At 40.7% G+C, this 24,535-nt stretch overlaps 1 protein-coding gene across 1 annotated transcript in view; it reads right to left on the bottom strand.

Annotated features, from left to right (window-relative positions):
* LOC307022715 (carbonic anhydrase-related protein 10) overlaps positions 1–24,535 on the bottom strand; it is a 365,049-nt gene that overhangs the window by 38,214 nt on the left and 302,300 nt on the right. The gene's annotated exons all lie outside the window — the stretch shown is intronic.

The following is a 24,535-nucleotide window of genomic DNA, read 5'->3' as shown; positions in this document are numbered from 1 at the left end:
ACAACACTTGTGCCTTGTACCGCAGAGTTTACAACGTCACAAATAAATGGGGCCAATCTTCAGTCAGATGTGAATGTGTAATCTATTTTCAGTAAGAATAATGGACGACAGGAGTGCAAATACAAATACAATATATTGAAATGTGAACCAAAAGTTAATCAAAAATGTTTTAAATAAAAAGCACATATGGACAGAAGGTGTTAAGCCTATTAAATGTATAAGTAAACACATTTAGTCAAATAACGTGACAGACTAGGCCTGTGCAGTTGGTATCAGCTTTGCCCAGCATGGGCTCCTCCATCAGGCCTGGACCTCCTCGCTGATGAAAGACCCTCAGTCCTCTCCAAACCAACAGACAGGACGTCCATCACACAGAGGTTTCTCCCTGAAGTCTCTGCAGCTCTATGGATACCACGCTGTCTCAATCCGTCCACACTAAATATGAGGGGAAAAAATAATAAGCAAATAATAAATGCTTTAGACAATAAGAAATATAAAGTTGACAGTTGAGTTGCCCAGTTTTTTTAGATTGTCAATACTATTAATGTATAACTAATATATCAGGTTAAGAGGCACCTTCAAATAAAGATTGGTCTTTAAATACATGTTGTCTCTTGAATTGTTCGTCTAAAGTCAAGGATCTAGAACTGGTACTTAGTTTTAATGATACAGTCTGGTTATTATGCTGTTTGGAGGAGGCCTCACAGGTAAGAGTACTAACTAGCTACCATCACATGTACCTTAGCTTGACTTAAATGTATTAAACGTATAATTAAGTGATGGCAAAAATATAAATAACTAATGTCATGCAAACATATTCATATTTGCTTGATTCCTGAGTTGAATTTAGCACAATTGCATACAAACGTCAAGGGATTTTAAGATTCTGAAGTCTTCGTTCTAAATAGAAAATAGCATGGATAATTTACAAAGGCTTTAAAAACACAGCAGGAGCCCAAGAAAATTATAAAACGTGTCATTATTTCAGTACAGTTCAATTGGTTTTATTTTCATAAACGGTTATCAACCGTTAGTGCCAAAGCAGTAGGCTACAATATATTAATTACTGCTGTCGACTACAACCACTACTTGTTTAGCTAGCATAAACTCAACAAAGCTAGCGTTAGCTGGCTAACTGACGTTATTTTGCCGCTAAACTGCACAATATAAAACGGTGGTCTTCAAAGCGGATTGAATCCTCAATCACAATAATAATATTCAAAGTAATACTGGGCAAGTAATGGGCAAAACTTACCGTTGATTGACGCGCCATGTCAGCGGACTGGTAGCGACACAACCGTTAGCCCCGCGGTCAAGCCTCGTCGTTCTGATAGCTCCGCCCCTTCGCTCCAACCCCCCTCCCTCCCCCCACATCTACAGCTGATCTACAGGTGAAAATTACTTTTGCGACACATTTATCGCAAGAAGTGTAGCAAAAGTCAAGAGCGCAGATTCGTCGATTTATACTGCCACAGAGCAGATTTGTCGAGTTGTAATGACTGATTTGAGAGGTTGTAATAACCAAGTTGCAGTTGTAATGGAAAATATATTTAAAAAATATGTATTTTTCTGCTAGTGAATATTTCATCACTAAGTTCATTTTTTTTCTACAAGCTACAAAACATTTGATCTTTTCTTCTGTGACTTCAAATTTGGTTCACAGTTACGTAGATATTTTATACAAGTGTACATTTGGTTCACAGTTACGTGGATATTTTATACAAGTGTACATTTGGATCACAGTTACGTGGATATTTTATACAAGTGTAAATGTATGCACACAAGCTCAGATTCTTTTTTCTGCAAGTGCTCACATCAGGTTTTACACGCTCTCGCATTTTGCACCATATCTACCTTCATACTGTCTCACAGTTTTGACAGATTCAGAATTTGAGTTTTTGCTAAAGCTCGTGTAATCACAGAACTCCTACAGGAACAGTCCTTGGGGCTTTATTTAATTAGGCAGCAATCTGCGCTGGAAGAAGAAAAGTGTAACAATTCTTCATCAGACAGAGAGGAAACAGAGAGGATAGGTGGGATGAGAAGGTGTTGGAATCATCAGAATCATCTGACAATCGATATGTTGTGAGTGTTTAGGGGAAAGGCGGTTTTACAAAAGCCTTGAATAACGATCTTTATCTGAAGCTCGGTTTATTTATTTATGATGTGGAGTTGTTTCAAAGGAAGCATTGATATTCATGCCACGACTGGACTGGACTTCCATCGCTCTTATCTGACTCTGTCTCTCCTCTCACACTCCCTTAGCTTTCCCTCCTCTCCCACTCTTATTCATTTCACCACACGCCCTCACAATGATCACCCCCACCCACCCCCTCCTCTAAATTCCCACAGATGGAAGTCTGACCACACATTGTAAATATTTTATAGAAGCTCTGAAAAATCAATGATTTCAAAGGAGAAATAGAGTTAAAAGGAGCGATGGAAGAAAGATAAGTATGTGGAGCAGAGGGAGAGACGTGTCGAAAGAGGTAAAGAGGGAAAGGAGATCGACAGTGAGGAGAGAACCCTGAAAGGCCAGTTTCTCCCCCAAGACCCCGGCTATTATTCATGAGGTAGAAGTGAGGAGAAACATTAGAAAATGAGGAATGTTCAGCAATAAAAAACACATACAAGCCATAATATGCAGCACTGCAAAACACCAAAAAATGAATATTCGAGAAGTTTACAAGTATTATTATTTATATTATTATATTTATTACATCATGCAGTCCTCAGTCGTCAATTGGCATAACCAGCATAACCTCACCTGGTTTAAATCTCTCCAACTGACATCCATTAATCTCCACCAACAACTGCAAATCCATAGCCTTCACGTATGGTGTCCCACAGGGCTCTGCACTTGGTCCTACATCGTCTCACTTGGACCAATCCTCAACCACCATGACCTCCGGTTTCACTGTTACGCTGAAGTCACCCAGCTCTACTTCTCTACTAAAACTATTCCTGCAGCCACACAATGCCAGCTCTCTCACAACCTTCAAAAACAGCCCTACAAACTCACCTGTTCTCTCTTGTTTTCAATGTATAATCCTCAACCCCACCCCCCTTCTTCTACTTAGCTCAGGACTGTTTTATTATATATTTTATTTCCTTATATTTTCTTGTAATGCATCTTTGAGCTCTGGGAAAATCACATCTCCAGAATGTTGGAAATAACATAACGCTACAACAGTACTCTAAACCTCCAAATTGCACACTAAACAAACCATATGAGCCACATGTGATTGGTCAATGTGAATGAGCGGGTGGAGACTAAAGCAGAGCTGGAAGCAGAGTGCATCATGTGGACAGAAGGATAACTCACTGTGAAGTGAAGAGTGTTGCTCTCTCTTCTGGCTCTTTAAACAGGACACATGGTTGATAGAACAACTTCATATGTCAGACTGTGTGACCTTTAGAAATACATATGAATTATTAATGCAGCTTTAAGGTTAGGAAATCATTGTGCTTGGTTAGCAGTCATCTCCCAGTATTGTGCAGTCTCCAAGTCACTTTGTTATTCCATCCACCTGACCTCCACCATGAGACAGTTTGCTGTACGGAAATATAATATTACACATAACAGTGTTGGGACTAACTCGCCCCAAAGTAACGCGTCACTGTAACGCAACTATTTTTGCGGTAACTAATAGCGTTACTAGTTACCTATTCCCATTAAGTAACGGCGTTATAGTTACTGTGATTTAAATGGGTGCGTTACTATGTTACATTATGTGATGGAACTGAACCGAATCTCCCTGCGGATGTAATTTACAGGCGGATACAGCGATGTCCTCTCACAGCACCATGGAAAAGTGATAGTAACCAAAGAGGAGTGATGATTGGTTAACGCGGGATAACATTTCAGGGTAAGCCAATCAGAGACAGAGTTGGGCGGGTCTTGCCTTATGGGGAACATACACAGACACACAAACACTTGCTAATGCTAACACACACACACGGCAACGCTCACCACCAGCACACACACACACAATGGCAGATGCAAGTATCAGCGAGAGCAGCAGCGCATTTACAACTTGGAAATATAACCACTATTTTCAATTTGTGGGGATAAAGGACGCACAAAATATTACGGTAAACTGTGTGCAGGACAGAAAGCATTGTCCACATCGAATAACAGCAATGCCAATCTCCTGAAGCACCTAACTCAGGGGTCGGCAACCCGCGGCCCACGGGCCGCATGCGGCCCTTTAAGCCCTCTGCTCTGGCTCCCTTGAGCTTAGACAAAAATAAGAAGGAAATCAAATAAAAGTATTTGTAGGACTATTTATATTTTGTTGCATGGTTGAAAATGTTCCGTATCTTGTATTTTGAGGTGATACTGTGACACATAAATAAAAAACAAAACGGTTTTAATTAGGTCAACTAAAATATAAGTCACATCCTGCTACGGTCCCGCGCGAGCGCCTTTTCTTGGAGGCGAATAACCTGACCCCCGGCTCGATGAGCGAACTATGGATAAATCAAAGAAAAGTACCGGAGGAACACAGGATTTAATTCTGTGTGGACAGAGTTATATGCTTTCACAGCAAACAATGTTAGTTTACTGGTATGTTTGATATGTAGAGAGAAGTTGTCAACGGTGCTGCAGCCTTTACGTATCGAGGAACAACAAGGGAGAGGAAGACAGCTGACAATCTTCAGTCATAATTCAATGGGGTATGTAATTTATTTCAGAAAACACTTTTTGTTATATTCCATGGAATGCTCTTAATGTCCCGATAGCAATGAATATATTAAATGATTTGACAATAAATACATACAAAAATGTCATCTGTGGAAGCCGTAGCACTGTAAAAAGCATGACCAATCATTTTAGCCGGCCCGGCTAAAATAACTGGATGGCCTAACTGCCTGTCAGCCTTCCATCTGTGCACAAACTTATCTCGTGGACTGGCCTCATTGATGATGCGCGTTCGTGTGTGTTGGAGGAGGCATATTTTTTCCGGTTGTGTATTTTCAAATTCTAGCACACTCGAGCTGGTTTCTCCATTCTTACCTACCCTACCTTTAACTCTTTTTAGGGTGCAGCTATATGTTTTATTTATTTCAAAGTGGGCCCATTTTAATAAGATTTTTTTTCCTTCAAATGTGCAGAGGACTCCCCAAGTGCTGTGTTTAATTTATTTTAAAGTAGGCCTGTGTATTATTTTTAATTCTCCTTATAGGAGTTCTTTGTTTCTTATTAGAGGTTAATAGTTTTATATAATGTAATAAATAGCCTAATAAATGCAAAAAAACTGTAGTTTTTGTCTGATATAGCAATAAATACAACTTTATTAGCTATCAAGCTATGAAATACGTTTTGCGGCTCCAGACAAAAAATGTTTGGGAAAAAGGAGCAAAATGGCTCTTTTGATCAAAAAGGTTGCAGACCCCTGACCTAACTAATGTACATGGGGCTATAAAACTAGTCGCCAAAGACTCCACCGTCTCAACCACCGGCAGGGACCCAGATGGAGCAACACCATCTAAACAGCCAACAAACGATTCTTTCAAATCGCCACATGTCACCCAGAGTCAACTAAATAGATTGGCAGGTATGTTGTTGAGGATATGCTGCCCATCGCAACGGTCGAGTCTGTTGCCTTCAGAGAACTAGTCAGCAAAAAACAACACAAAAACCTGTATTTTTATTGTTATTATTTTTAAAGTAAAGTAACTTGTTACTAGTTACTTTTATAATTTAGTAACTAATAAAGTAACTAGTTACTTTTGGGAGCATTAACTATAACTAGTTACTTTTTAAAAGTAACTTGCCCAACACTGCACATATATAAGGGCTGTCTACGCTTTAACACTTTAATCTGGAAACTTTGACCAGCTAAACACAACCAAGTGAGACCCACACTTCCTCCTGTCATTTCATGGTGTTTACCATGTTTTGCATGGCAGTGGTAAGGCAAAGAAAGTGGTAAATAAAGAAAGTATTCACTGACTGGAGACCACTGGAAATCAGTGAGACACATCACTACTTCACTGTAACGGCACACATGCAATTTAAGTGTCATAGAGGAAAGTGAATTGTCCAACTTCATGCCAATAATTCAGAAATCAGGTTATAATAAAGTAAAAACCCTCTGATTTATTTACCAGTTTGTCTCATGCACTTATGTAAGGCTCTGTCACACATTGATTTGGTAAAAGACAATAAAGAAGCCGTTTATGAACCACTGTGAAAGATTGATGGACAGCGATTCCCCAGTGAGAACTGAGCAAGGCTTTTGGATGAGAGATACATCCAGATACACTTTTAGGTCAAATAACATCACACTTCTTCCTCTGTGTTTCTCACAGACTTGTCAGGTAAACTTGGACACACTGTAGGTTGTGTTAGACATGTGAAAGAATGTTTTGAGAGGACGGTTTACTGTCTTTCAGGCTTCCTGCAGGGATTTGCTCGTATCTATAGCATCAGTGAGGTCCAGCATGAGGATTCAAAGATTCAAAAGCTTTATTGTCATATGCACAATAGCAACAGTGTATATATGGAAACACAACTCTGAAGTCCCATGCTTCTCCAACAATGCAACATCAAAACAATAAAAAGGTAGGATCAAATAGTGCAGATTATGTTGGAAGACCATGAACAAGATGCGGATGAAGTGAACTATATACATGTCAAATAAAACACAATAAGCTTAGTGTTGCAGAGAATGTTGTCAGTGACCAAGTAAATGCAGGGTTCTATACATGTAAAATAGAATAAGATAAACAAGAACAGAATTTAAAATGGCCTTGTTTGGATCCAAACAGAGCTAATAAAACAGTGTGGAAATTAGTGTGACCCTTGTGCCATGCAGCACAATTATGAAGCTCTAAAAAGAGAAGATCAGCTCCACTGGCTGCTGCAGCCAATATCTTCCACTTGTTTGAATGACAGAGGAGAGGGGATGAATGGTGTTCGTCTTTGAGTGAAAGCTATACAGAGATCATGTACAGTAAAGAGCAGCTCATTCTTTGATCTCCCAGGATGGATATGTGAAGTGATGTTCTCCCAACAACAACAGACTCTGCTGAGATACAGGGCGACAAGAACAAGCTGCATATATTCAACCTTAGATCAAAACGTCAAAATATGGTAAAACAAAACTTCAAAGCTCTGCAGGAGCACAGGATATCTGGCTGATGAGAATGGAAAGGTTAGAATGATTCATATTATAAGTGAATGTACAAGGTGGGGGTTGAAAGAGATTACATTCAGCTCTGTTCAGCCAGCAGGGGGGGTCAGACTTGAAGAATAAATAATTACAACAATTACCAGACGAGTCAGTGCGCTGGAGAGGCTGTACAATAATCAAAGGCTCCACACTCCAATCTGCATCCTCATTCCTCTGCAGTCTGACCTGAAGTCCTTGTTACAGCCAGATGGAGTGTGTTCACATCTTCAGTGCTGAGTGCACTTCTCCCTGACGCTCCCATACAAACAGATAAGGACTGTGCATTCTTAAGAGGCTGTGATACATCTGAATCAAGTAGGTTAAGGTTGGAAATAAGAGAATATGTTGAAAGAATTGAGAAATATTATGAAAAACTATTGTAAAACTATTATAAAATAAAAATAATGTGTGCAAGAATACATTTAAATAAAAACAATAGAGAAGAGATGACAAATGACTATGAATTGTGAAAGAGCTGTTCAGATGTAAATTAAATAGTGTTAGGAATGTGCTGGTCCACCATATAAGGATTCAAGGTTTGTGCCCTAAAGACTGCTTTTCGCTGTTAATATTATCATTTTTCAAAAGACAACATTTGATCAAGTGTGATGGATACATGTGCATAAAAAGGATTGAAAGCCACAGAACAATATACTTGTTATATCTTTCTCACTTAAGAATCAGTGTTCTTCAGTGCTCAGGTGTTCCACTGAGAGTGCTCCTGATTGCACTGCAGGAGCTGATGAGAGCTAATTTAGCTAATTCACTTTTAATGGTGCCAATCTGCTTAAATGCAAACAAATATCCATCATCATTGTACCCGAGTAAAATGTCAATAAAGATCATTCTGATATTGGGAAAGAAGTGAGAAACTCACTGAGTGAGGAAGTGTTTGCAGAGTCAATATGAAGCTCTTTCAGGAAGACTGGGTGTATATACATTCAGTCTGCAGCTGCTTATAATCAGCTCGTCACAGGCGTTCTCTTTAACCTATTACATTTCACCTCATTCTCCAGCAGCCAATCACTGAACTGCAGCCAAACTATAAAATGGTTCTCCTCTCTCCTGCAGTCAGCTGTGATTTCAGGTGTCATGCTGCCGCCCGCCTCCTCTCCATCACACCTCCTCTTCATCCCACCTCCTCATCAAATCCAGATCTTCATCATCATCACCAGTGTCTAGACCCCGGGGGGTTCCCTATATGCTCACGGCTGCATTTCCCCCTTTAGATATACCATTTCAGGATCGGGGTCTAATCGCCAAAGACTTAAAATGTATCATATGGCATGTGTCAATAAATGTTCTTTAAACAAAATGAAGTCTCTCCTGATTTAAGTGATTATTAGGCTGATTGTTGGAAGGTGAACAACGACCCAATGACAAACATGTTTGTCTGGGACATGAACACAGTTTATTCTGGAGTCAAATCCTTTCTAACTGTGCATGTCCAAGTTGGAGAGATGGAATAATGACACACAGCTCCTGAAGCTCATTTCACTTGTGTTCAGATCACAGGTTCATTGTGACAGAGCGAGACAAACACCATGTCACTGCTAAACTCTGAGGCTTCAAACATCACTGCTGCAGGACACCTCATCCAGTTGAAAGGTTCCACAATAAGCAGTCATAAACACGCAGGTCGAATGAGCATATATATTCTTTACATTTAGTTTGAAGAGTAACTGAGGAACACATTGATTGACACCAGAAAGTACTAATATAATACCATTTAAAAAGTTTATATACTAGAGCCAAATATAATGAATACAAAGATGTCTCCAGGTTTGCTGGATAATGCATTCATTGTATTGTATTTTGGATCAAAGGCACAACAGATGTAAAACTAATGATATGAAAATAAGGAACTTCTGTTGGATATGAGAGTGGAATGATTAAAATGAGTGCGGTTCTACAAACCATTTGGTTTCTCTTTAAAGCCCACGCAGACAAAGAGAAAGCCCCAAAGCTTCATATAGCTTCAAAAAGCTTCAAACATCTCTTACTAACTGGCAGCTTCTGCATCTGATCATATGTGTCACAAACACATCAGAAAGACAGGAGGGCTGCCAACAGATAGGAACAGCCTGACAGCCTGACAGCTCACACACACACACACACACACACACACACACACACACACACACACACACACACACACACACACACACACACACACACACACACACACACACACACACACACACACACACACACACACACACACACACACACACACACACACACACACAAGATGTATGAAAGGGCAAGGTAAGGTAAGGTACGTTTATTTATATAGCACATTTCAGACGCAGAGGCAATTCAAAGTGCTTCACATGATCATTAACACATGATAGATATACAGAGAGGAACACAATAAATAAACATAATGGAATAACGGTTTCATAAAAACAATGCATTAATGAGATACAAAATAGTTTAAAAACGACATTGTAAATACGGTTGGTGCTAAAACAAGTTAAAAGGCTTCTGGGTAAGCAGCTCTAAAAAGTAGTGTTTTTAGCCTCGACTTAAAAGAACTCAGCATTGGTGAAGACCTCAGGGTTTCTGGAAGTTTGTTCCATTTGTGGGGAGCATAAAAACTAAAAGCAGCTTTGGCGTGTTTGGTTCTGAGCCGGGGAACAATGAGTAATCCCGCCCCCGATGATCTCAGAGCTCTGGGGGGCTCGTAACAGGGCAGCATGTCAGACATATATTGGGGTCCCAAACCATTTAATGCTTTATAAGTTAACAATATCATTTTAAAATCGATTCTGTAAGCTACTGGTAGCCAGTGCAGAGATCTGAGTACTGGGGTGATGGGTTCTACTCTTTTTGTTTTGGTCAGGATTCTGGCAGCGGCGTTCTGGATTAGTTGTAGTTTTCTAACCGATTTTTTACAGAGACCTGTAAACACACTATTACAGTAATCAAGCCTGCTAAAAAAAAAGGCGTGAACTAGTTTTTCAAGGTCTTGTTGAGACATGATTGTTCTAAGCCTGGCTATGTTTTTCAGGTGATAGTATGCTGATTTAGTAATTTTGTTGATGTGGAATTTGAAATTGAGGTCGGGGTCTAGAACTACGCCTAGATTTCTCACCTTTTCCGATGTATTTAGCAGTAGGGCTTCTAGTTTAGCGCTTACTTCAGCCCGTTCCTCCCTTTTGGCACCAAAGATAATTGTCTCTGTTTTGTTTTTGTTTAATTGTAGGAAATTGTTGCTCATCCAGCAACTGATTTGTTCCATGCAGTTGGTGAGGGATTGTAATGGTCCGTAGTCGCCAGGCTTTATTGTAATGTATAACTGAGTGTCATCTGCATAATTGTGGTATGAAATGTTGTTAACTTTTAGGATCTGGGCTATTGGAAGCATGTACTGTATATGTTAAATAGAATTGGACCAAGAATCGACCCTTGGGGAACTCCACAAGTCATCGCAGTTTTTTGCGATTTAAAAGAACCAACAGACACAAAGAAGTCCCTGTCCAGCAGATACGATTTGAACCAATGTAGTGCTTTGCCAGATAAACAACCAAGGTTTTCTAGTCTGTCCAGTAATATTTTGTGGTCCACTGTATCAAAAGCGGCACTGAGGTCCAGCAGTACCAAAATAGTGATTTGTCCCTTGTCTGTGTTTAAATATATATCGTTTAAGACCCTCATAAGTGCGGTCTCAGTGCTGCGATGGGCTCTGAATCCAGACTGGAGAGCATCAAAGCAGTTATTTTGTGCCAATAAAAAAGTTGAGTTGATGGAAAACAGCTTTTTCGATAATTTGACTCAAGAAGGGTAAGTTTGAAATCGGCCTATAATTCTGCATGATTGAGCTGTCTAGGTTGTTTTTTTTAAAAAGAGGCTTGATTACCGCTGTTTTTAGTGCTTTTGGGAACTGTCCCGAGCTGAGGGAGGTGTTGACTATCTCTAGTAGCTCTGATGCCATGCAGTTAAAAACATTTTTCAGGAAGCTTGATGGAATACTATCTAAGCAGCAGGAGGAAGAACTTAAATGCAACACTATGTCTTCATCGGCATTATGGCTGATGGGATCAAACTGTGTCTTGCGGATTAAGTGTATTTTAAGAGGGTGAATGGTTGCCATAGACCCCTTTCCCGAAATGGAGGCACTCACCGTTAATCTTATATTTTCAACTTTAGTTGTAAAAAATGATGCAAATGTGTTGCATGACTCAGTAGAGAGGAGTTCAGGGGCAATTGGTATGCGGGGGTTTGATAGCCGGTCAACAGTTGAAAATAACGCACGGGTGTTATTATTGCTGTTTTTGCTTCCGTAGTTCGTGATTATAACTATGAAGACTCTCCTTAAATATCTCAAAAGGAATGAGAAGATTTGACTTGCGCCACCTTTGTTCCGCTTTTCTAGAATTTTGTTTGCGCAGCCTCACTAGCGTGGCATTTCTCCATGGTGCTTTATTACCAGAGGTTGTTTTTGCTTTAGCAGGGGCAAGAGCATCAATCAGACATGTCGTTTTTGACCTGAAATTATCCAACATATCATCAACACTGTTGGATGGAAGTCTGATAGTGGAGGAGAAAGCCTCAATAAACAACTTGTTTGTGTCTTCAGTTATGTGTCGTTTTGTGAGAATCTGTGTTGTCCCTTTATTAGAAATGCTGATATTCATTTTGAAAAAGATGCAGGAGTGGTCCGAGAGGCCAACATCAGTGACCATGAGGTTAGAAATATTGAGACCTTTGGTTATAACTAAGAGTGTGGGCCAATTTGTGAGTGGGCCCTGTCACATGCTGGGTTAGTCCATAGCTGTCCAGAATATTATTACATTCAATAGCTCTACTGTCCTTGGGGTTGTCAACATGAATGTTGAAGTCACCAACCATGAGTATGCGGTCAAAATCTATGCAAATAATCAACAATAGTTCAGACAAATCATCACAAAATTGTACAGAATATTTTGGTGGTCTGTAGATAGTTATAAACAGTGCTCGACAGAAGGAATTACATTGAACGGCTAGGTATTCAAGAGAGGGAAATGATTGTATTGCTATTTTCTTGCATTGAAAAGAATTATTAAATATAGTAGCAACACCTCCTCCTTTTCTGTGTGCTCTGTTCTCACCCAAAAAATAAAAATTTGGCGGGGCTGTTTCAATGAGAACAGCTCCACTGTTGTTCTTGTCTTGCCAGGTTTTTGTTAAAAACATGAAGTTAAGGCTATAATTGTTAATACAATCATTAATTAAAAGGGACTTTTCCTGGCAAGGACCTGACGTTTGTTTTAACAGCCAAGTGCACCACGTTCTCTTGAACTGAGTGGGGTGTTATGGGGACAGTTATCAGGTGTGCACTGTTTCTTGTATGCAGAGGGCAGGGTGGGTACCTTTTGTTGATGTTTCTGAGCACAGGGATAGGGAGTTGTATAGGTTTGAGTTCCCTGGCTCCTCATCATGTCCATCAGAGAAGACACATGGATAACCGGGTAAACAGTTTGACAGTCTGGGTGAAACATCGTTGTGAAGAGAAGGTTTCCTTATGGGCCGCTGGGTGGCGTCAGTGAGCAGGATGGGGTGTGTATGTTGCAGTGAAGAAGAGTTACCATCAGTGACCGGTGTTGTGTCCAGGACAGGTATGTTGCAGCAGATTGTCATGTGCGTTTGGCAGAGGAGGCAGCGTGAAAAGTATTTGCAGCTATGGCACGTGTGCCCCGTGGACTGGGGTGAATGCCGTCTCTAATGAGAAAGGAATCACGCTGCCAAAACAGATTGAAATTGTCAATGAATCCCAAGTTGTGTGAAGAGCATACTGACTGTAGCCATGTATTAAGACTGAGCATCCTACTAAAACGCTCCAGCCCTCGGCGATCGGCCCGGAGATAAAAGCAGATGTATTGCCAGACCCGGCGCCAGAACTAATCTAAAGGGAGGGCATATGATTTTCATGGGAGGGCACACAAAACCGTCACGTGCTGCGGGCCTGCGGCACAATATATATCAAACAGCAAGGCCAACAGCATTGCGTAAAGACGCACACTTATCACAAATACATATACAAATAAAGGGCAATATAGAAACCACTTTTGAAACATTGTTTGCATGGCAACAGAAACACTGGTAAATCACGAGCAAGGCACACTGGTTAAGGATGGCAGCTTCCTCATCGTTGCACTCGGAGAGAAATAGTAGAGACGGAGACGATGAACTGTTTAGCCCACCTTGCATGGTTTATTTTCTATGCACTGTCGGTGCATCCTTTTGCTCAGCCGAGCCATAGCTTGTTAACCCTCCCGATTTTCGCGGGAGACTCCCGATTTCATTGCCCTCTCCCAGTTTCCTCCCGGGGTCATATTTCTCCCGCATTTCTGACATAATCAGATTTACTCGGTACTGTTTCCACTCAGACTTTAATACAGCTACACCATTGTTTGGTTTCCATGGTAGCACGTCTCTTTAGTAGCGCGCACAACTGAGGGTGAGTACAATATATCACAGAAAACCGAACAAGAATCGACAACTCTAACCTCTGCTCACTCCTTTCCTGTATTTAATACAGGACCAGCCCACACATATGCTCCATCAAGGATGGTGCTACAGGCCGCAAGGCATTGCACTTGCAACTCTGCATCTTTGTGCAGCGTACACTCAAACAGCGATAGGAAGAGCCCACTGCCTGACTCGGACATGCTGTGAAGTGAATCGTGGTCACCTCTGAGAGGGAGTTGGTTGACAGCTAAAAAAAGCTCGTAATAACGGTTCCGTGCCAGCTGATCTGTGTGCACCAAAGTACTAATTTCCTTATTTGTTTCCTGGCGTAGTCTCTCTCTCCACAAACTCTCACATGAAATGTGTTCTTTTGATGCGGCATGCCTGAGCAGTCCTTTATCAGTCTGTAATGCATGTTTCCAGTCGCAAAAACCTGTGACAGTAAAAGCCGCATCAGATGAAGACGTATTTAATTTAAACTGTCTACAGGGGAAACAAAAGGCTGCGTCTGCTTTTAACAAATATTCAAGCCATGGCCTTTTGTAGTACCATGCAGTGGCAAAAGTGCACTTCTTTCCTGAAAACAATCTCCCTGGATAACGATCCAGTTTCATCTGGTTGGGTTTATTAACCCCAAGATCACCTGGGGCTGTTGGTCTTTGAGCGGTTGCTGGCCCAAAAGTAGCCTACCTGTTGATGTGCTGCAAGGTAGCATCTGTAGTGGAGGCACCGGCACGGAGGAGGAGGATGGCGGGTACAGGGTGTGGCAACGCAGGTGGTGATGGTAGGGGCACAAGGAGCTGTGCTTCGGAGGACAGCGTTGGTGGCGGCCGCCTTGATGAGTCAAGGATTGGGCTCGCTAACTCAGCTCCGGGGTTTGCCGAGGTCAAGCTTGTGACATTAAGGCGTGCTGCTGCAACGGCAGGTGCAGGGTCGCCAGCAGCACCATCGGCTGCAGTTCTTTCATCGCTATTTCGTTTTAATCAATCAATCAATCAATGTTTATTTATATAGCCCAATATCACAAATGTTACATTTGTCTCAGTGGACTTCACAGTTTGTACAGAATATCAGTATGACAATACGACACCCTCTGTCCTTAGACCCTCACATCGTACAAGGAAAAACTTCCAGAGAAAACCCACAGTTTAAAGGGAAAAATGAGAGAAACCTCAGGAAGAGCAACAGAGGAGGGATCCCTCTCCCAGGACGGACAGACGTGCAATAGATGCCCTGTATAAATTGAAAAGATAATACATTTGCAACATAGGTAGTCCAAATGTTTGGAAATGCATGTGTGTATAATAGGAAGATGAATCCACGAGTATATCCATCCAGGACTTATGATCCAGGACCACAGCCACGACTCAAGATCCACGACTCGCAATCCATGACACAGGACCGCAGGATCATCCATGACTCCGGATCCCGGCGTATATAGACACCAAAAAGAAAGACATTTGGGGAAGCTGGGTTAATCGGAACATGAGAGTACACAGGTATAGACAGAGAGAAGGAAGAAGTAAGATGTCCCCCGACAAACTAAGCCTATATCAGCAAAACTAGGGGCTGAATCTAATCAGCCCTAACTATAAGCTTTATCAAAAAGGAAGGTCTTAAGCGCACTCTTAAAAACGTATAGGGTGTCTGCCGTCCGAACACAAACTGGAAGCTGATTCCACAAAAGTGGAGCTTGATAAGAAAAGGCTCTGGCTCCCATTGTACTTTTAGAGACTCTAGGAACAACCAACAACCCTGCATTCTTGGAACGCAATGCCCTAGTAGGACAATAGGGTATAATGAGTTCTTTAAGGTAAGATGGCGCCTGCCCATTAAGGGCTTTGTAGGCGAGAAGAAGAATTTTAAATTATATCCTGTGTTCTATAGGGAGCCAGTGTAAGGCAGCCAGAACAGGAGTAATGTGGTCCCTTTTCCTAACTCTGGTTAGTACACGAGCTGCAGCATTTTGAATCAGCTGAAGCGACTTGACTGACTTCTTGGTACACCCTGATAATAAGGAGGGGAATTGGCATTCCACGGCAGCACTACAGTGATGCACGAGCATTTAAAACGCAAGCACCCTGGAACCGTGAGGACTGCTACTTTGGATCATGGGTAAGTTTGAGCAAGTTAGCCATAGTCATGTTTACGTTAGCTTACATGTTGGAAAACAGAACGTCTCATGGTTAATGCTTGCTAAGCAAACGCTATTTCAGTTATGTTGAGGCTGCGTGTCCACCAACGAGCTGCTAAACAGCGCCAAGCTTACAGCGTAGTAGAGCACACTAGAGCTTTATGGACGCTGTAATTAATTCCAAACTTAAAATAATAATTAACAAGGGTCTGCGAAATGACAAGAATAAATGATGTTCATGTTATGTTAAGGCAGAGGGACTGGACAACAGGGTGACATTCACAGGTGTGCAGACTTGAGGTAAAACATGCACTGGAGCCCGGAAAAGGAGCCGTGCCCACAGGAAGCAGAGATTGAGGGTGTGACAGAAATAATCGTTAGATTAGTCGACTAATCGAAAAAATAATCGACCGATTAGTCGACTACCAAAATAATCGTTAGTTGCAGCCCTAGTCCGAACACAAACTGGAAGCTGATTCCACAAAAGTGGAGCTTGATAAGAAAAGGCTCTGGCTCCCATTGTACTTTTAGAGACTCTAGGAACAACCAACAACCCTGCATTCTTGGAACGCAATGCCCTAGTAGGACAATAGGGTATAATGAGTTCTTTAAGGTAAGATGGCGCCTGCCCATTAAGGGCTTTGTAGGCGAGAAGAAGAATTTTAAATTATATCCTGTGTTCTATAGGGAGCCAGTGTAAGGCAGCCAGAACAGGAGTAATGTGGTCCCTTTTCCTAACTCTGGTTAGTACACGAGCTGCAGCATTTTGAATCAGCTGAAGCGACTTGACTGACTTCTTGGTACACCCTGATAATAAGGAGTTACAATAATCCAGCCTTGAAGTAACAAATGCATGGACTAGTTTCTCTGCATCATTTTGAGGCAAGATATGCCTGATTTTTGCAATGTTACGTAGATGGAAGTAGGCGGTCCTTGAAATTGATTTTATGTGGGTGTTAAAGGATAAATCCTGATCAAATATAACACCAAGATTCCTTACAGTCTCACTGGAGGCCAAATTAATGCCATCCATAGTTAATATATCTTTAGATAATTTGTTTCGTAGATTCTTCGGGCCAAGTACAATAACTTCAGTTTTGGTCGTGTTTAACATCAAAAAATGTAAGGTCATCCACGTTTTTAAGTCCTTGAGGCAGTCTTGAATTTTATTTAGATGATTAATTTCATCAGGCTTGATTGATAAATATAGTTGAGTATCATCCGCATAACAATGAAAGTTTACAGAATGATTCCTTATAATATTGCCTAACGGAAGCATATATAGGGTGAACAAAATAGGTCCAAGCACTGAGCCCTGTGGCACTCCATGGCTAACTTTGGTTTGCATGGAAGATTCATCGTTGACACGTACAAACTGAGAGCGTTCAAATAGATAGGACCTAAACCAGCCTAAAGCAGTTCCCTGTATGCCAACTAAGTGCTCTAGTCTTTGCAATAGGATATCATGGTCGATAGTATCAAAATCAGCACTAAGATCGAGCAAGACAAGAATAGAGACAAGTCCCTTGTCAGAGGCTATTAGAATGTCATTTGTGACTTTAACCAGAGCTGTCTCTATGCTATGTTGTGTTCTAAAGCCAGACTGAAAATCTTCAAATAAATCATAGTTTTTTAAGTAATCACACAGCTGTTTTGCGACTGCTTTCTCAAGAATTTTTGAGAGGAACGGAAGATTAGAAATAGGTCTATAGTTGGCTAAAACCTCTGGATCGAGGTTGTGCTTTTTAAGAAGCGGTTTTATCACTGCTACTTTGAATGATTGTGGAACATAGCCTGATAATAAAGACATATTCATAATATTTAATAAAGAAGTGCTAATTAATGGAAAAACTTCTTTTAATAGCTTAGTTGGAATCGGGTCTAAGATACACGTTGATGGTTTAGAAGAGAGAATCATTGAATTTAATTGTTCAAGGTTTTAATAAATCCTTAGACCTTTCAAGCCAATTTCTGAGGTCCATTTTGTAATTCAAACAGAAATGGGAGTCTACAGAATGCACAATAAACAAATCCAGAATAGGCGGCAGAGTGTGACGCTGTGATTGGTCTAAATGTGGACCAATCACAAATCACAACAGACACATGAATTAAAAAAAAAAAAAAAGTTTACTATCTGCAGGGTTTGTACGGGTGCTTGAAATCCTTGAAAATACTTGAAATTTGACGTGGTGTTTTCAAGGTTGGGAAAGTGCTTGAATTTTGGGAATGGTGCTTGAAATTGAGATAAAGTGCTTGAAAATGTAAATGCTTTACTTTTACAATAAACTGCTGTCAGACTGAATAGTTTGCTTTTTAGATTAAAAGAAAAAGAATTGCTTCGCTTTTACATAAAACAGCTCTGCTGTGGCCTTCCCGCGCTATGCGCGCGACCTGCAAGTGTTTGTGTTACGTGTGACCTGGGCATTCTGATGAGAGTGAGATGACAGTGTGCCAGGAGGTTGCAGTTTCAACGAGCGTTGGTTAGCAGAAGACAAATACAAGCCATGGCTAAGACGAGGGTCAAGCCCACGAGTAGCCTCCTGCAAAGTTTGCAAAAATAACGTTGCGAGAGTCTGCGCTGACGAGCCACATGAAAGGTACGCCGTAGTAGAGCATTTTAGATTAGGCTAACGTTGCATGTTACGTTTGTTTAAGCTAACGTTAGCAATAGCTAACTCGATTGAGGGATAATAATAATTGCAGGGGACAATCACTTCGGAGGAGCGTACCTATGTTATGTGCGTTACAGTCGCCATCGTGTGGTGTTCAGAGGATGAAGCACTCACGGCATTTCGTGTTATAGTCACGAAATATAATCTATTGATTCGACACGGAGCGATTTTGAAAACAATGTATTTCTACTGGTAGTATGTTTCGTGCCTAAACCAAATGTGACTTGCTCTATGGAAATCAGTCACATTGACCCGAAGACACATTTTCGTTTGTATTACTGGTCTGGGGGAAGCTCGCGATTGTGTTTGTGTATTTTTGCGTTTGTGTACCGGGGAAAAACTTACAAGAAACACCGGCTGTTGTTATGCTTGCTGTGATGTTACATTAGTCCGTTCTCTGCTTGTAATTATGCCGTTACAAGCTTCAAAGTTGTATTTATCATCTGAATTTGCCGAAACAAGTTTAATATTCTGAAAGCCAATACTTTGTTTATTTGAAAACAGATGAAAACAAACTGTCTTTTATATAAAATTGAAGTATTATACAAGTAAAACTACATTTTGCTTTAATCCCATGTAATTGTAGAATGAACACAGTCTTCCTTTGAAGATGTATAAGTCAGGTGTCTTGAGTAGTCAAAATTACCTACAAATCATTGTACACATTTGTAAATATTATTTTCCACTTGTTACCATTGTGAGTCTATTTTTATGCAGCTCTGCGTGATTTTGTGGCTATAATTCAGGCTAATACGCTACCAGAGGTGGAATAAGTACTCAGATATTGTACTTGAGTAAAAGTAAAGATACTCAGATCTTGTACTTGAGTAAAAGTAGAAGTACTTAGATCTTGTACTTGAATGAAAGTAGAAGTACTCAGATCTTGTACTTGAATAAAGGTAGAAGTACTCAGGTCTTTACTAGAGTAAAAGTAGAAGTACTCAGATCTTGTACTTGAGTAAAGGTAGAAGTACTCAGATCTTGTACTTGAGTAAAAGTAGAAGTACTCAGATCTTGTACTTGAGTAAAAGTAGAAGTACTCAGATCTTGTACTGATTAAAAGTAGAAGTACTCAGATCTTGTACTTGAGTAAAAGTAGAAGTACCAGAGTGTAGGAATACTCTGTCACCGTAAAAGTCCTGCATTCAAAATGTTCCTGAAGTGAAAGTAGAAAAGTATTATCATCAAAATATAGTGAAAGTAGCGACAGTAAAAGTAGTTATTGTGCAGATTGGTCCATTTCAGAATAATAGATATGATATGTTTTATAATGATTGATCATTAAAGTGTTCTCAAAGCTGGTAAAGGTGCAGCTAGTTTGAATGACTTTGTATACTGCAGGGTAGCTTGTGGATTTACTCCCGGTGGAACTAAAGTCTGATTTAACACTTGATTATATTTCACATCATTCATCCACATCTGTAAAGTAACTAAAGGTATTAAATACATGTAGTGGAGTCAAAGTACACCATTTACCTTTGACTTATGTTTACTGCCAACTTAAAAGTACCTCAAAAATAGTAATCAATAATGTATTGAAAAGTTATTTGGCTGATTGTTTTATATTGGCTCAGACAGGTTATATGGGATGCCCAGTCTACGTACAGATCACTAATTTTGAAATATTACATTTAGTTTTCTTTTCTTTAATTTTTCATCCTTGTGTAGAAGGCTATCGCGAAAAACACATTTGGTTGTTTATAGCATAAAGAACATCTGATTTAATGTGAGGTAGGGAAATAATCATTTGAGTATGTGTATATAAATATGTAATTTACAACAGCTTTAAGATGCTAGAAAAGCTCGAAAATGCACCTTGAAAATGCTTGAAAAGTGCTTGAATTTGACTTTGGAAAAGGTGTAAGAACCCTGTATCTGACATCACATACATCGTAGCATAAAAGTTTACCGTTTATTTATAATAAAAAAATAAAAAATGTAAATGATATAAATAATAAAAAACTTGTTTATTGGGGGAGGGCAGGAATGTCAAATGGGAGGGCCTGGCCCTCCCACGGCGCCGGGTATGTGTATTGCTTAAGTACTTTAAAGAGACTGGTGAAATCTTGCTTCAACACCTCACTTGAGTATGTATGCAGTGTCGTTGGTCTCGATGTGGATGACAACGTTTCTGGCAAGAGGATGCTTACCTAGAAGTGGCGGAACTTGTGCGACCAGGTCCAAAACTCTTGCACCCGGGAAACAATATGTTGCAGCAGTTTGTGATGAAATATATTCCTGACAATGAAGTCACCAATAATCAGTGAAGCAGGAGGCAATGGCATGGGGGTCTCGGTCGAGCTTGCGGATACCAGATGAGCAGATGAGGCTATGCAGTTGTATCATGGTGAATTGAAGATGTACGCTTTGGAGAGCTAATTTGTTCAATAGTCTAAGCATGCCGTTATCTGTTCCTAGAAGCTTCCAGGAGCATTAGAGCTGAAAAGGACGACTGCACTGAGCGCTTGTCCTCCCCTAGCAGAAAGCAATGATCACAACGCAGCACACATTAGAGCTAATAGCTGAGAGAACGTAAACAGGTCATAAAGGAGAGTGTTGCCTGTCTGGGGTAGACTTGTAGTAGCAGGCAGGTAATGAGAAAGCACAAGGAACATCATCATTATCAGAGCAAATGACCCCTTGTTACTAGAAGAAGCCTTCATCAACCACTGTGTGTGTTCCGCTGTTAGGCTACTGCACTGCCACATTTATACTTTAAATATCAAGCTGACATCACCTAAAAAATGGTCTCAGCTAAAAGAACATTTATAGCCACAAAAAAATATGTTTTAATATGTTATAGTATGTGCCGTACATTTACTCAAGTACTGTACTCAAGTAACATTTTGAGGGACTTGTACTTTACTTGAGTATTTCAATTTCTTCCACTCAGATACAATTCAGAGGTACATCTTGTACGTTTACTCCACTACATTTATGTAGTACCTTTTAGTTACTTTGCAGATATAGATGAATGATACACAATATAAAATACTTTAGATACACCTGGATTAAATTCACAATTAATTTTAATGAGTTCCACCTTTGCCAGCTTTGATAAACACATCCAAACTTCAGTCATTATAATCAAAACATATGGTATATATTATTCTGGAATTGGCCAATCTGCATAATGAGTACTTTATATTTTGGTACTTTAAGCACATTTTGATGCTAATACTTTTGTACTTTTACTTGAGAATTGTTTTGAATGCAGGACTTTTACTTGAAACAGAGTATTCCTCTGGTCCCACACAGGGTCAAATGGTAAAGAAGTAGAAATGGTGATGTCACAAACTTGGGAAAAGGACTCAAATGCACGACCCGGGAGCCAGAGGTAAAGTATAAGTAGTATACTTTATTTTCCAAAAAGGGTATACAAAAAGAAAATAACACTCTTAACGAGGTGACAAAAAAGGCTCCAATAAGGCACAACAAAAATCGCTCACAACGTGAGTTACAAAATGTACAAAAAGTTTCAGGAGCATAAATCAGGCTTGTGACAAGATAAGCATTCGCTGATGAGCAGAGTACTGGCATGAGGACAGGACAAGACGAACTGGCACAAGACAAGGGGAGACTGGGGAATTTAAGCAAGAGGTACAGTAACTGGACAAGGGTGAAAATAATCAGGGGCGGGGCTGGCGCTGATCAGAGCCGGAGACACACACAAGGATAGGGAGTCAAGGGACCTGAGGCCTGTACTACGAAGCTGGTTCAACCTAACCTGGATATGTTTGAGTTAGCCGGTTGGCCTAATCCAAAACATACGCGCTCTCATTAAACTGTACTACGACGCGGGTTATCAAGTGGATCGCTCAAGCCAGCCGTGTCCTGTCTAGTTAGGTGCGCGTTCACATGAAAGGGGTGGTATTTGGAGCATTCGACCAATCACAAACATGGAGAAGCATACTGACAGCGCAGCGTCATACTTCCTGAATGAAAAGTGAACTTTAATATTAGTCAAATATGAAGAAGTTAAACTTTAAACATCCATGACTTAAACACTTTATCCGGGATAAAAGCCACATAGCTGCACCTGCAAGGAGAATACAGCTGGTAAAAGAAAAAGTGTTTAAATGCGTACATTAACAGGTTTATGATATCACTGCCCCGTCTAAGACACGAGTCGATCTGACTTTAATTACATTTGTCTCGAGTGTTTCGTCAACTTAACGTGTTGCTTCAAATAATACTTCTGCATACAGTATGTGACACTGTGAGTGTTGCACGGCCAGATACGGCTCAGCTGACTCAGATAAGGAAATAAAATGAATCACAAAAATTGACGATGAGACGATGCATTTTGACAAAACCATCCTTCATGGTGTTCCATAAAGAGACAGAAGTAGTTTGAAAAAGAAGAAGAAGAAGAAGAAGAAGAGAGAAATCCGGCCTATTGTGTGATTTGTGAGGCAATCCTCAGGGTTAGTTTAAAGATGTGTCGGATATGAAGTGGTGGACACAAAGAAGCTTCAGACATACAACAGTGAGGTATTTACTGAGGTATTTTATCGAACAAAACCTCTTCAAATCTTTATTTTCCGTCTTCTAACTATCAAGAAATACAATTTTTGAATCTATAGCCGTTATGTTATTCAAGACTTGTGAATAAAAGTTTCTGCAGACCTCTGCAGATCCGAGAAAAAACATTAAGATTAGATTTCAACACAGAAAAAAAGAAACCTTCCTTAACGAAAATAAGTACTTCCCTCCTTCCAACCTTAGCGAGAGTCGGGAGATTATTCGTTTTAAACATTATGACCCACATGTTAATGGCAACAAACAACATTTAGGAACCCCATATAAAGACTGTGGCGTGTGAACGTTTTCTTTGTCTACCTTTCTGTCTGTTTATGGATGTGTATGCATGAGATTAGCCCGTCCAGCATCCTCCTGGATCTTCTTAATAAAGTTGTGTACCATTTCTAACCAAAACTGTGTACACATTGTTTTTTTACTTCAAGGCAAGGGAACAGGAAGTGTTGAAAGGCTATTTCCTAGATTTAGGACTCCTCCATGCATCGATGTCTCAAACATAAAGGTATGATACCAGGTGTCCACGCATTACATACATAAACATAACAAAAACAAAAGGCATTCAGACAAACAGTCGGACAGACAAAACAACAAATACATTTAGGGGCCGAAGGCCTTGGCAAACAGATGGGATTTGAGGGCCCTTTCGAAGGCGTCAAGTGTGTGGATGTTGCGGATCTCCGCAGGGAGAGCGTTCCAGAGGGTGGGGGCTGCCATACTGAAGGCTCTGTCCCAGAAGGTTCGCAGGTTGGTGCGGGGGGTGGTAAGCAGGCCAGAGTCTGAAGACCGCAGGTTCCGGGGAGGGGCATGTGGGAAGAACAGCGAGCCAGCTAGCAGCTAGCACCATTAGCCTGGTAGAAACCGGACCTCATGGCAGGACTGAGGGAGGGTTCGTGGATAGTCCTGGGAGCATGGCAGAGAGGAACCCAGTCGGGGTATTCCGGAGCGGGGATTCCACGGATAGCAGAGCACGACGGTGAGCTCGTTTTGCTAATGGCAGGACGGCAGAGGCTAGGAGCAAAACAGCAGCCAAACAAAATCGGCTGAGCAACCGAGATGGCAGAAACACAAAACCAGAGCAGAACAATCTTTTCGCTGTGTATGTGAAAACCTTTTTACGGCAGGGAGTGATAGACACGAGGAATATGCGTCGGCATGAAGAGCGGCAAAAAACACGCCAGCGTCCCCTCTAGCCGACTTCCTGTGTAATAGATAGAATGGAATATGTTTTGTTGTTGTGTCCACGATCATCAGGAGACGTGGAAATGGCCCAAATAGTGAGATGTTGGAGCTTCTCCTAAGGATGCTATTTTTACAACTCATGTGACCAAAATAAGCAGCTTATAAAGCACTGGGAGAAGCAGAAGGAGACTCTAGACTCAGCAGTCACTAACTGTACCAGCCTGAAGCGCTCAACCAACAGATCATCAGTTCATCTGAAGACAGTTTTAATGGATTGTGTAGCATTCTGTTTCTGAAGCCCTTCGTTCTCCTCTCTTTTCTTTGGATCGATTTGTTTCAACTTGTTTTCAAGCCTAGACAAAGGTTTTGTTAGA

This window comes from Notothenia rossii (genome assembly GCF_949606895.1).
Source record: "Notothenia rossii genome assembly, chromosome: 10".
NCBI classification, from domain to species: Eukaryota; Metazoa; Chordata; class Actinopteri; order Perciformes; family Nototheniidae; genus Notothenia; species Notothenia rossii.
The sequence above is the reverse complement of the archived record's forward strand: the minus strand, read 5'-3'. Positions and strand labels throughout refer to the sequence as shown.